The sequence below is a fragment of the Podarcis liolepis genome (genome assembly GCF_965112155.1).
Source record: "Podarcis liolepis genome assembly, chromosome: 2".
In the NCBI taxonomy this organism is placed as follows: Eukaryota; Metazoa; Chordata; class Lepidosauria; order Squamata; family Lacertidae; genus Podarcis; species Podarcis liolepis.
In genome coordinates this window covers 110,749,467-110,761,824 of record NC_139555.1, presented here as the reverse complement: position 1 = coordinate 110,761,824, position 12,358 = coordinate 110,749,467, and positions in this window count along the sequence as shown.

The window sequence follows — 12,358 nt, the reverse complement described above, 5'->3', positions numbered from 1 at the left end:
GCATTGGGCCACCCCAAACTCACTGTCAAATCACACATCATGTCCAGGGGCACAGCCTGCACCACAAAAATCATGGATCCATGGCTTCCTGGTCATACCGTGGCCCAAAAACGTGGTTTTGAAGCACGGATCCTCATGGATCCTCACTCTTTTTGCATTGGGCCAACCCAAACTCACTGTCAAATCACACATCATTCCCAGGGGCACAGCCTGCACCACAGAAAACTCGGATCCACGGCTTCCTGGCCACTCCATGGCCCAAAAACGTGGTTCCGAAGCACGGATCCTCATGGATCCTCACTCTTTTTGCATTGGGCCAACCCAAACTCACTGTCAAATCACACATCATGTCCAGGGGCACAGCCTGCACCACAAAAAACTTGGATCCACTGCTTCCTGGCAATGCCATGGCCCAAAAATGTGGTTTTGAAGCACGGATCCTCATGGATCCTCACGCTTTTTGCATTGGGCCACCCCAAACTCACCGTCAAATCACACATCATTCCCAGGGGCACAGCCTGCACCACAAAAAAATCGGATCCACGCCTGCCTGGCCACTCCATGGCCCAAAAACGTGGTTTTAAAGCACGGATCCTCATGGATCCTCACGCTTTTTGCATTGGGCCAACCCAAACTCACTGTCAAATCACACATCATTCCCAGGAGCACAGCCTGCACCACAGAAAACTCGGATCCACGGCTTCCTGGTCACTCCATGGCCCAAAAACGTGGTTCCGAAGCACGGATCCTCATGGATCCTCATGCTTTTTGCATTGGGCCACCCCAAACTCACTGTCAAATCACACATCATGTCCAGGGGCACAGCCTGCACCACAAAAAACTTGGATCCACTGCTTCCTGGCAATGCCATGGCCCAAAAATGTGGTTTTGAAGCACGGATCCTCATGGATCCTCACGCTTTTTGCATTGGGCCACCCCAAACTCACCGTCAAATCACACATCATTCCCAGGGGCACAGCCTGCACCACAAAAAAATCGGATCCACGCCTGCCTGGCCACTCCATGGCCCAAAAACGTGGTTTTAAAGCACGGATCCTCATGGATCCTCACGCTTTTTGCATTGGGCCAACCCAAACTCACTGTCAAATCACACATCATTCCCAGGAGCACAGCCTGCACCACAGAAAACTCGGATCCACGGCTTCCTGGTCACTCCATGGCCCAAAAACGTGGTTCCGAAGCACGGATCCTCATGGATCCTCACGCTTTTTGCATTGGGCCACCCCAAACTCACCGTCAAATCACACATCATTCCCAGGGGCACAGCCTGCACCACAAAAAAATCGGATCCACGCCTGCCTGGCCACTCCATGGCCCAAAAACGTGGTTTTAAAGCACGGATCCTCATGGATCCTCACTCTTTTTGCATTGGGCCAACCCAAACTCACTGTCAAATCACACATCATTCCCAGGGGCACAGCCTGCACCACAGAAAACTCGGATCCACGGCTTCCTGGTCACTCCATGGCCCAAAAACGTGGTTCCGAAGCACGGATCCTCATGGATCCTCACGCTTTTTGCATTGGGCCACCCCAAACTCACTGTCAAATCACACATCATGTCCAGGGGCACAGCCTGCACCACAAAAATCATGGATCCATGGCTTCCTGGTCATACCGTGGCCCAAAAACGTGGTTTTGAAGCACGGATCCTCATGGATCCTCACTCTTTTTGCATTGGGCCACCCCAAACTCACCGTCAAATCACACATCATGTCCAGGGGCACTGCCTGCACCACAGAAAACTCGGATCCACGGCTTCCTGGCCAATCCAAGGCCCAAAAACGTGGTTTTGAAGCACGGATCCTCATGGATCCTCACGCTTTTTGCATTGGGCCAACCCAAACTCACTGTCAAATCACACATCATGTCCAGGGGCACAGCCTGCACCACAAAAAACTCGGATCCACGGCTTCCTGGCCACTCCAAGGCCCAAAAACGTGGTTTTGAAGCACGGATCCTCATGGATCCTCACGCTTTTTGCATTGGGCCAACCCAAACTCACCGTCAAATCACACATCATTCGCAGGGGCACAGCCTGCACCACAAAAAACTCGGATCCACGGCTTCCTGGCCACTCCAAGGCCCAAAAACGTGGTTTTGAAGCACGGATCCTCATGGATCCTCACGCTTTTTGCATTGGGCCACCCCAAACTCACTGTCAAATCACACATCATGTCCAGGGGCACTGCCTGCACCACAAAAAACTCGGATCCACGGCTTCCTGGCCACTCCAAGGCCCAAAAACGTGGTTTTGAAGCACGGATCCTCATGGATCCTCACGCTTTTTGCATTGGGCCAACCCAAACTCACCGTCAAATCACACATCATTCCCAGGGGCACAGTCTGCACCACAAAAAACTCGGATCCACGGCTTCCTGACCATACCGTGGCCCAAAAACGTGGTTTTAAAGCACGGATCCTCATGGATCCTCACGCTTTTTGCATTGGGCCAACCCAAACTCACTGTCAAATCACACATCATGTCCAGGGGCACTGCCTGCACCACAAAAAACTCGGATCCACGGCTTCCTGGCCACTCCAAGGCCCAAAAACGTGGTTCCGAAGCACGGATCCTCATGGATCCTCACGCTTTTTGCATTGGGCCACCCCAAACTCACTGTCAAATCACACATCATGTCCAGGGGCACAGCCTGCACCACAAAAATCATGGATCCATGGCTTCCTGGTCATACCGTGGCCCAAAAACGTGGTTTTGAAGCACGGATCCTCATGGATCCTCACTCTTTTTGCATTGGGCCAACCCAAACTCACTGTCAAATCACACATCATTCCCAGGGGCACAGCCTGCACCACAGAAAACTCGGATCCACGGCTTCCTGGCCACTCCATGGCCCAAAAACGTGGTTCCGAAGCACGGATCCTCATGGATCCTCACTCTTTTTGCATTGGGCCAACCCAAACTCACTGTCAAATCACACATCATGTCCAGGGGCACAGCCTGCACCACAAAAAACTTGGATCCACTGCTTCCTGGCAATGCCATGGCCCAAAAACGTGGTTCCGAAGCACGGATCCTCATGGATCCTCACGCTTTTTGAATTGGGCCAACCCAAACTCACTGTCAAATCACACGTCATAGCCAGGAGCAGAGCCTGCACCATAAAAATTATGGATCCACGGCTTCCTGGAAGCGCCATGGCCCAAAAAGGTAGTTTTGAAGCACGGATCCTCAAGGATCCTCACTCTTTTCGCATTGGGGCTCCCCAAACTCACCATCAATTCACACATCATAGCCACGGGCACAACTCACAAATCATGAGTTGCACTACAAAAATCACAAAAATCCCCTTACTTGCACTGTTAATGTCACCACTGCAATATTATTATTAGAGCCGATAGGAGAATATATGACTACCGTATCTTTTGCTCTATAGGACAACTTTTTACCCTCCAAAAATTAAGGGGAAATGTGTGTGCGTCCTATGGAGTGAATGCAGGCTCCTTGGCTTCAGCGATAGCAACACGAAGCCTCCAAAGAGCAGAGGGAGTGCTCCCTCCACGCTCCAGAGGCTACGCGTTGCTTTCGCTGAAGCCTGGAGAGCGAGAGGGGTCGGTGCGCACCGACCCCTCTCGCTGTCCAGGCTTCAGGGATAGCCGCCTGAAGCCTTTGGAGCACAGCGCAAGTTCCTGCTGATCTCCGAAGGCTTGTGGTAAGCCGCCTGAAGCCTGGAGAACGAGAGGGGTCGGTGCACACCGATCCCTCTTGCTCTCCAGGCTTTGCTTCTCTGGAGAGGCACTGCACAATGTTTCCTCTCTGCGCAGCGCCCCTTCAGTGAAGCTGGAGGAGAAATGGAAGGGGCTCCGTTTCTCACCCCGCTTCGCTGAAGGGGCGCTGAGCGGAGAGGGGGAGAATTTTTTTTCCCTTGTTCTCCCCCTCCTATGGTTCGGTGCGTCCTATAGAGTGAAAAATACGGTATATATTGTACTAAGATATGGTTCATCTTCAAGAACAGATCAAATACATGCCAAAGTATTAAAGAGGAGAAAAAATATGAAACTGCTTACATACTGTCAACTAATATCCAGATTCAAGAAAGACTGTATGGCAAACATACAGTGAAAATCAGTGAAAAGATAGAATCTGAGTCCATCATAACAGAGTTCTACCTTCTGGGTAAAATTTATAAACTATTACTCAAATATGACACCAAGCCCGAACAAGCAAAACCTTATATGACAAAATGGATGCAAAAATTTTAAGAGCAGTTCACAGTAGAACAGTGAGAACAATTATGAATAAAGGAATAAAATTTACTGCAAATTAAGCCCTAAAACAAAATTGGTACAGTGGAACCTCGGGTTGCAGACATAACCCGTGACTGAGGCACGTCTGCAACCCACAGCATTCGCATCCTGAAGCGCCACGTCTGCACAGGCACTGGTGCAATTTGGCGCTTCTGCGCCTATGAAAGACCCAGTTCTCTGAGTGCATGTTCTGGAAGCTGGGCAATAGGGGCAGTACAGGATTCCTTTTGGTGTACTGACCTCCCCGCTGCACCAAGGATTCCCTGCCCGAGCTGCTTCAGGTCATCGCGGATGTTCTCCTGGAGATACCTAGTTTGGTTGTCCTAGGGGATTTTAACATCCATGCCAACATGACCTTACAAGGGGCTGCTTGGGACTTCGTGGAAAGCATGGCCTCCATGGGGCTGTCCCTGAATAAGTTTGGCCCAACTCATAGTCACGGACATGCCTTAGACCTAGTGTTCACCAATAGTGACATGGCTGATATGACACTAGGTAAAAGTGAAACAAAAGAAGTGCCATGGTCAGATCACTTCCTGGTGCAACTGGACTTCTCCGTGACCCTTCTCCTCTGCAGGGAGGTGGGACCAATGTGGATGGTCTGCCCCCGCCACTTAATGAATCCAAATGGTTTCCAGAGTGGTAGGGCATGCTTTATCCCATGTTGATGGCCTTTCAGCTGATTCCCTGGTGGCCCGCTGGAATGTGGAGTTGACCAGGGCTATCGACTGTCTGGCTCCGAAGCGCCCTCTCCGACTGCATGGAGCCCTGACAGCCCCGTGGTTTTCTTTGGAGCTGCGGGTGAGGAAACAATCGCTGAGACGGCTCGAGTGCCAGTGGCAGAAAACTCATTCAGAATTGGACCGGACACAGGTTAGAGCTCAATGTCGAGCCTACCAAGTGGCGATAGCAACGGCGAAGAAGACTTTCTTCACCGCCTCTATTGCATCTACAGAAAATAGTAGCAGGAGACTCTTTCAGGTGGTTTGCAATTTAATGGAACCACCTTTACCACCGGGGCCTTGTAAAGACCCCAAGACCTCCTGCAACGATTTTTCAAATTTTTATGCAGATAAAGTTGCTCATATTCGGAAGGAGGTAGACACCACCGTGGGAGCAGGGTCGGGGCGAGAGAGTGCTAGAGCCCTGTCTGGTCAAGTTGCATGGAATTAATTTCAATCCGTTACCCCCGAGAATGTGGACAGGCTGCTTGGATGCGTGAAACCAACCACCTGTCTCCTTGATCCTTGCCCATCCTGGCTAATAAAAGCAAGCCGGGAAGGGCTGGGCAATGGGCTTCGTGGGGTGGTGAATGCTTCCCTCTGTGAGGGGGCATTCCCAGACCAGCTGAAAGAGGCGGTCATTAAACCGCTTCTTAAAAAAACATCTTCAGACCCGGCCAGTATGGCCAACTATCGCCCAGCCTCAAATCTTCCATTCTTGGGCAAGGTGATTGAGCGGGTGGTTGCTGAACAACTCCAGGCACGCCTGGAGGATGCAGACCATTTGGATCCCTTCCAATTGGGATTCAGGTCTCCTCATGGGACTGAAACTGCCTTGGTCGCGACAATCGATCATAACATCCTTCTGGACCGTCTAGAGGAGCTGGGAGCTGAGGGCACTGTTATACAGTGGTTCTGCTCCTTCCTCCTGGGCTGTGTCCAGAAAGTTGTGGTGGGGGATGAGTGTTCAGACTTACTTGTGGGGTGCCTCAGGGTTCCGTCCTCCCCTCCATGCTTTTTAACATCTACAGGAAGCTGCTGGGAGAGATCATCAGGGGGTTTGGGCTTGGTGTCCATCAATATGCGGATGATACCCAACTCTACCTCTCTTTCAACTCAGAACCAGTGAAGGTGGTGAAGGTCCTGTGTGAGTGCTTGGAGGCGGTTGGAGGATGGATGGCAGCTAGTGGATTGAGGTTGAATCCTGACAATAATGAAGTTCTGTTCTTGGGGGACGGGGGTGGGCTGGTGTGAAGGACTCCCTGGTCCAGAATGGGGTAACTGTGCCCCTGAAGGGCCAGGTGCACAGCCTGGGAGTCATTTTGGACTCACAGCTGTCCATGGAGGTGCAGGTCAATTCTGTATCCAGGGCAGCTGTCTACCAGCTCCATCTGGTACACAGGCTGAGACCCTACCTGCCCGGAGACTGCCTCACTAGAGTGGTGCATGCTCTTGTTATCTTCCGCTTAGACTACTGCAATGTCCTCTACGTGGGGCTACCTTTGAAGGTGACCCAGAAACTACAACTAATCCAGAACGCAGCAGCTAGTCTGGTGACTGGGAGTGGCCACCAAGACCATATAACACATGTCCTGAAAGACTTACATTGGCTCCCAGTACATTTCTGAGCACAATTCAAAGTGTTGGTGCTGACCTTTAAAGCCCTAAACGGCCTCGATGCAGTATACCTGAAGGGGCATCTCCACGCCCATCACTCTGCCCAGACACTGATGTCCAGCACCGAGGGCCTTCTGGTGGTTCCCTCACTGTGAGAAGCAAAGTGACAAGGAACCAGGCAGAGGGCCTTCTTGGTTGTGGCGCCCGCCCTGTGGAATGTCCTCCCATTAGATGTCAAAGAGATAAACAACTACCTGACATTTAGAAGACATCTGACGACAGCCCTGTTTAGGGACGTTTTTAATGTGTGACTTTTTAATGTATTTTTATTTCATTTTTTGGGAAGCCACCCAGAGTGGCTGGGGAAACCCAGCCAGATGGGCAGGGTACAAATATATTTGTAGTAGTAGTAGTAGTAGTAGTAGTAGTAGTAGTACTTTGTAGGATTTGATAATCTTTATAGGTCTTTTAAATTTCTAATCTATCTATCTATCTATCTATCTATCTATCTATCTATCTATCTATCCCCTCCCCCGTTTCCCTTTCTGTACTTCCTTATCCTTATAAAATTGAATATATATATATTTTTAAAATTTACGGCTCCATATTCATTACCCAACCACCTATGCTGCTCATGGCCAGATCACTTTGGGGCACTGCCATGCTGTAAAAGGATTCTCATGAAGCACAGATCCCCATGGATCCTTAGGTTTTTTTATGTTTGGTCACCCTGAAATCACTATCAAATCACACATGATGTATATGACCACAGAACGAACCACAAAAACCACAGAGCACAGCCAAGGAACAAACACTATATTAAATACTTTAATCCTCATGGATCGGCATGATTGTTAAATGGACTCCACCAAATTATATTGTAAGATCACACCAATGTCCATGGAATGACCGAAATACAAACGCTATCTGAAATGGTTCTTCATTAGCAAGAACACTGAAATAAAATGACATTCATATTCATAGCTTCCACTGTGAAGAACTGCACCTGGAAATTTTTGACACTGCTAAACCTCAAGAATGTCCAAGGCAGAGATTGTGATGATCTTACCTGTGAATGTAAATTATCAAACCAACTAGATGGAGACCACCAAAGTAACCATGAAAAACAATCACCTGTCTTGCGTCAATTCAGCTACAAATGGTTTTGGGACAAAAGTTGGTTGCTTTGCAGGGGTAGTAATTATAAATGGAGGTTTAACTGCAAGTTTTTTTGAGAACAGATTTTGTCAGTGCAAACTTTTAAATAGGGGGTTTCCAACGTGGTGCCCATGGGAATCATGTTGCCTGCTGACAGCTTTCCTGGAGTCCACCACGTGTTTTTAGAAAAAGAACAGGATTAGTGGTGAATTGTGCCCAGCATGACTTCAGATTGTTCATGGTACATTTGATTGACTACAGGGGCATATGAAGGGGCAGCGGGGTGATGGTGCCCCAGGGTGCCATGCTGGGCGGAGAGTGACAGTAAGGTCGCTGTACTGGCTGCCGCTCTTGCGGCAACTGTACAGGCAGCCCCTCTCGCAGCAACCGTATGGGCCATACGGGCAGCTGCTCTCGCGGCGACTGTACAGGCTGCTGCTCGCGTAGCGTCCGTACAGGCAGCTTCTCTCACGGCGGCCGTACAGGCTGTATGGGCAGCCGCTCTCCTGGCGACCATACGGTCAGCCATGCATGCACAGTCCGTACAGGACATCATCCAGGACTTGTTACCATATTATAGCTGCCACAAAATCTATCGGCATGCCACCAGAACCAGGGAAGCCTTGCCAGTTGCAGCTCACACAGTTGAAGTGAAATAAAAGACAGAAGAGTAGATCGGGAAGAAAGTTCCCCAGACTGCAGGAAAAGATAACAGTAGCTCCAGCATCTGATTCAGTGCAGGCTGCTGAGGGGTTTGACTCCTTAAGATCACCAACTGACTATGAGACACCTGGAAAGCACTCAGCCTCAGATGACCTCCACTCCAAAAGGTGGGAAAGAGGATTTGACAGTGACCAATATTGATTATTTTGATAGCAGCCCCATATTCTCAACACAAAGTGAGAAGTGTTTGGACAAATCACTGATTTGTACATCAGTTCCCCCATGGCACAACTGTACCTTCCCCACACTCAGTCTACAAACCATGGGACTTGGGTTCAGTTGGCAACATCTGTGTGTATGACTATGACATAAACACACTGAAAGGATCAAACTGGATAAATGATCGCATAATAGATGCCTTTCTTGCCTCCAGGGTGATCATGGCCAAAGAGCTAGGTCACAATGGAACAATTTTCCCACTTACCGTACTTGCCACTTCATGCAGATATGTCAAAGATTGCCAGTGCAAGCTCTGAAGAACTGTTTGAGATTTGGAGTGCTAAAGAAAGATGTTTTGATTATTCCAGTAAATGACAGAGAAGTCCACTGGAAACTGATAGTAATCATTTTTAAAAGGAAGACCATGCTCTATCTAGATTCCAAACATGGATTGAACCACTCTGTGATTGATGCAATAACATCCTTCTTAGCATGTCTGTATGAGATGGATTCAAAATATCCCTATAGTTTTGCGGCTGATCATTTTTTGCACCAACTGATATACCCAGGCAAGGTACCGTAATTCCAGTGACTACGGTCCTTTCACACGTACCATTGCCCATCTGATTGCTTCTGCTGCCCAATTACAGTTCATACAAAAGGATATGGCTGCCATTAGACCCTGGATTGCAAAAGAAATAATACAGTACTGTGGGAAAACCTATTTTGAAGGACAAGACAAATATTTTCAAGTGGAAATTGATGCTGTTCCTCCCAAGAAGAGACAAATCTTGAACGAGAGTTACATTACTGTGTCTCGATCATGCCCAGAGGGATGGAAGGATACACTAACCTATTGCTCAGATATCCTTGTTTGAAGGCTGCTGGTCACTATGTTTCTTGAAGGAAGGTTGCAGGAGGCCCAGTGGTGACCTAACTATGGCTTACTGTGAAGGAAACTGCAAGGACTGGTACCACTGCTTTCGCATAGGCATTGATTCAAAAGATCTTCCAGAGGTTTTTGTGTGTCCAGACTGTCAATCCACTGTGGCCAAATAGATTTTGAAACTGCGAACTGTCATATTCCACAGGTTGGTATAATACAGCAAAATCCAAACATATAGTTTTCATCATCATGGCAGGGATGGTCCTTTTCCATAGAATTCTTATTTATGGAGTTAGTTTTTATATCCTGCTTTTCTCTACTTGAAGGAGTCTCAAAGTGGCTAAAAATCTCCTTTCCCTTCCACCCCCACAACAGACACCTTGTGAGGTAGGTGGGGCTGAGAGAGTTCAGAGAGAAGTGTGACTGGCCCAAGGTCACCCAGCAGCTGCATGTGGAGAGGCGGGGAAGCGAACCCAGCTCACCAGATTAGAGTCCACCGCTCTTAACTACTACACCACAGAAACGTATCTCTTAAAACTCTGGAGCAAGCTGTTCAGTTCAGCCTCATAGTGATACTGATTTGTGGAGGGAAGGTTGGTGATGAGCAAGATCTGTTCCCATTTCCCAACACAGAGACCATAGAGCAGTTTCTTTTGGGGGCTGAACCTGCAGAGTGTTTCTGTTCAGAATTTCCGTGGCAGAAATTGGCTAAGTGCCTTTATAAACATTCAGCTTCTCAAATCGAACCCCATCATGAAACTTTCAGGTGTAGCTGTTGGAGGTGGAGGGCAGAGAAGGTGCTAGTCCTTACCTCCCTCCTCCCAGCCTATCATTGCCCAATGGGCTGAATTTCAGGGCTTTTGCATGTAAAGGGCAAGCTTGTTCTTTACTTGTTTAGACTCTTTAAACTTGGAAACAGATATTTGGCTCCATGACCAAAATGACCAAAAGGGTCAGCTTCTAGAGGACTGGAAAGATCATAATTGTACTTCCCCTACCCTCAGCCCTAACTCCGTTGAGTATTTTTTGTTATGAGACTGAGTGTTTGGGGCTGATGCTGTAGCATTCTTGTCTGGGGGCTTGATGGAAAAACAGAAAAGTGACCCTCACCTAACTCTCCAATGCACTTCAACAAGAACGCTGTAGGAAATATTGCTAAGCCCAAAGGGAGGCAAGAATTTGCTTCAGCTCACCTTGTTAATGGCAGAGCAAAAGCTATGCGTGTGTCATTCTCAATCAGTCTACTTTCAGGACTGATTTTAGAACCCTCTTATATCAGGCCACATGGTCACTGGAGGTGGCCCCATCATGCAAACATGACTATCCACACAGGGACCATCTATTTTTGTTTTTTTTCCTGATACTGGATTTTAAGTTACAGTTACATCTTTTAAAACAGCTGTCAGTATATCACACTGTATTCCACTTGCCTTCCAAAGGAACACGTGGCTCTTCCCACATAGCGGGTTAGGTTGAGACTGCTGATCCAAAGTAATCAGTAATTTTTACGGTAATTACAATCCTGCTTTCCCTTGTACCAGCTTACCTTGACTTCAGTAAGGCCTTTGAAAAGGTCCCCCATGATATTATTGCAAAACAACTAGTAAAATGTGGGCTAGACAAAGCTACTGTTAGGTGGATTTGTAATTGGTTGATGGGCTGAACCCAAAGAGTGCTCATCAGTGGCTCACCTTCATCCTGGAAAAAAATGACTACTGGGGTTCCACAAGGTTCTGTCCTGGGCCTGGTGCTATTCAATATTTTTATAAATGATTTGGATGATGGAATAGAGGGTGTGCTAATCAAATTTACAAATGACTGCAAACTGGGAGGGGTTGCTAATACACCAGAGGACAGGGTCAGAATTCAAAATGACCTGAATAGCCTAGAGAGCTGGGCCAAAACCATCAATATGGAGTTCAATAGGGAGAAATGTAAGGTACTGCACCTGGATAGAAAAAATGAAATGCACAGGTGGGGGACACTTGGCTTGACAACAGTACCTGTGAAAGGGATCTGGGAGTCTTAGTCGACCACAAGCTGAATATGAGTCAACAGTGTGATGTGGCAGCTAAGAATGCCAATGCAATTCTGGGCTGCATCAATAGGAGTATAGTGTCTAGATCAAGTGAAGGAATGCTACCACACTATTCTGGTTGGTTGGTCAGACCACACCTGAAATACTGTGTCCAGTTGAAGAAGGATATTGTCAATTTGGAGCATGTCCAGAGGAGGGTGACCAAAATGTAAAAGGTCTGGAATTCAAGCCCTATGAGGAGAGACTTAGGGAGCTGGATTTGTTTAATCTAGAGAAGAGAAGATTAAGGAGTGACATGATAGCCATGTTTAAATATTTGATGGGATGTCATGTTGAAGAGGGAGCAAGCTTGTTTTCTGCTGTTCTAGAGACTAGGATGCAGAATAATGGATTCAAACTATAGGAAAAGAGATTCCACCTGGGCGTGGTAATCCAGTCAGGGAAAAAGGGAGGCATACTATGTTTAGGGCACCGTTTCCAGCCCCTTCCCCTTTTCGGGGTGAGCATAGTGGATCCTAAAAAGGGCTGCTCAGTCATGGATACAGCTGCTGAGCTGCTCAACGGCCTCATTCCTTGAGTCAGAACGACTGACCGGCCATGTGTCGGTTCATGACTAGGGGCTTCACATTCCTGCCACAGTAGCCATTTAGTGATGGCCATGGGGGGAGGGTTTGGGGGGGTTGGGTTTGGTTTTTGGAAGACGCCTGTGCGTGAATTTGTTTTATGTGTGTAGATTAGTGCACGCTGACCAACGCACAGTCTTCGC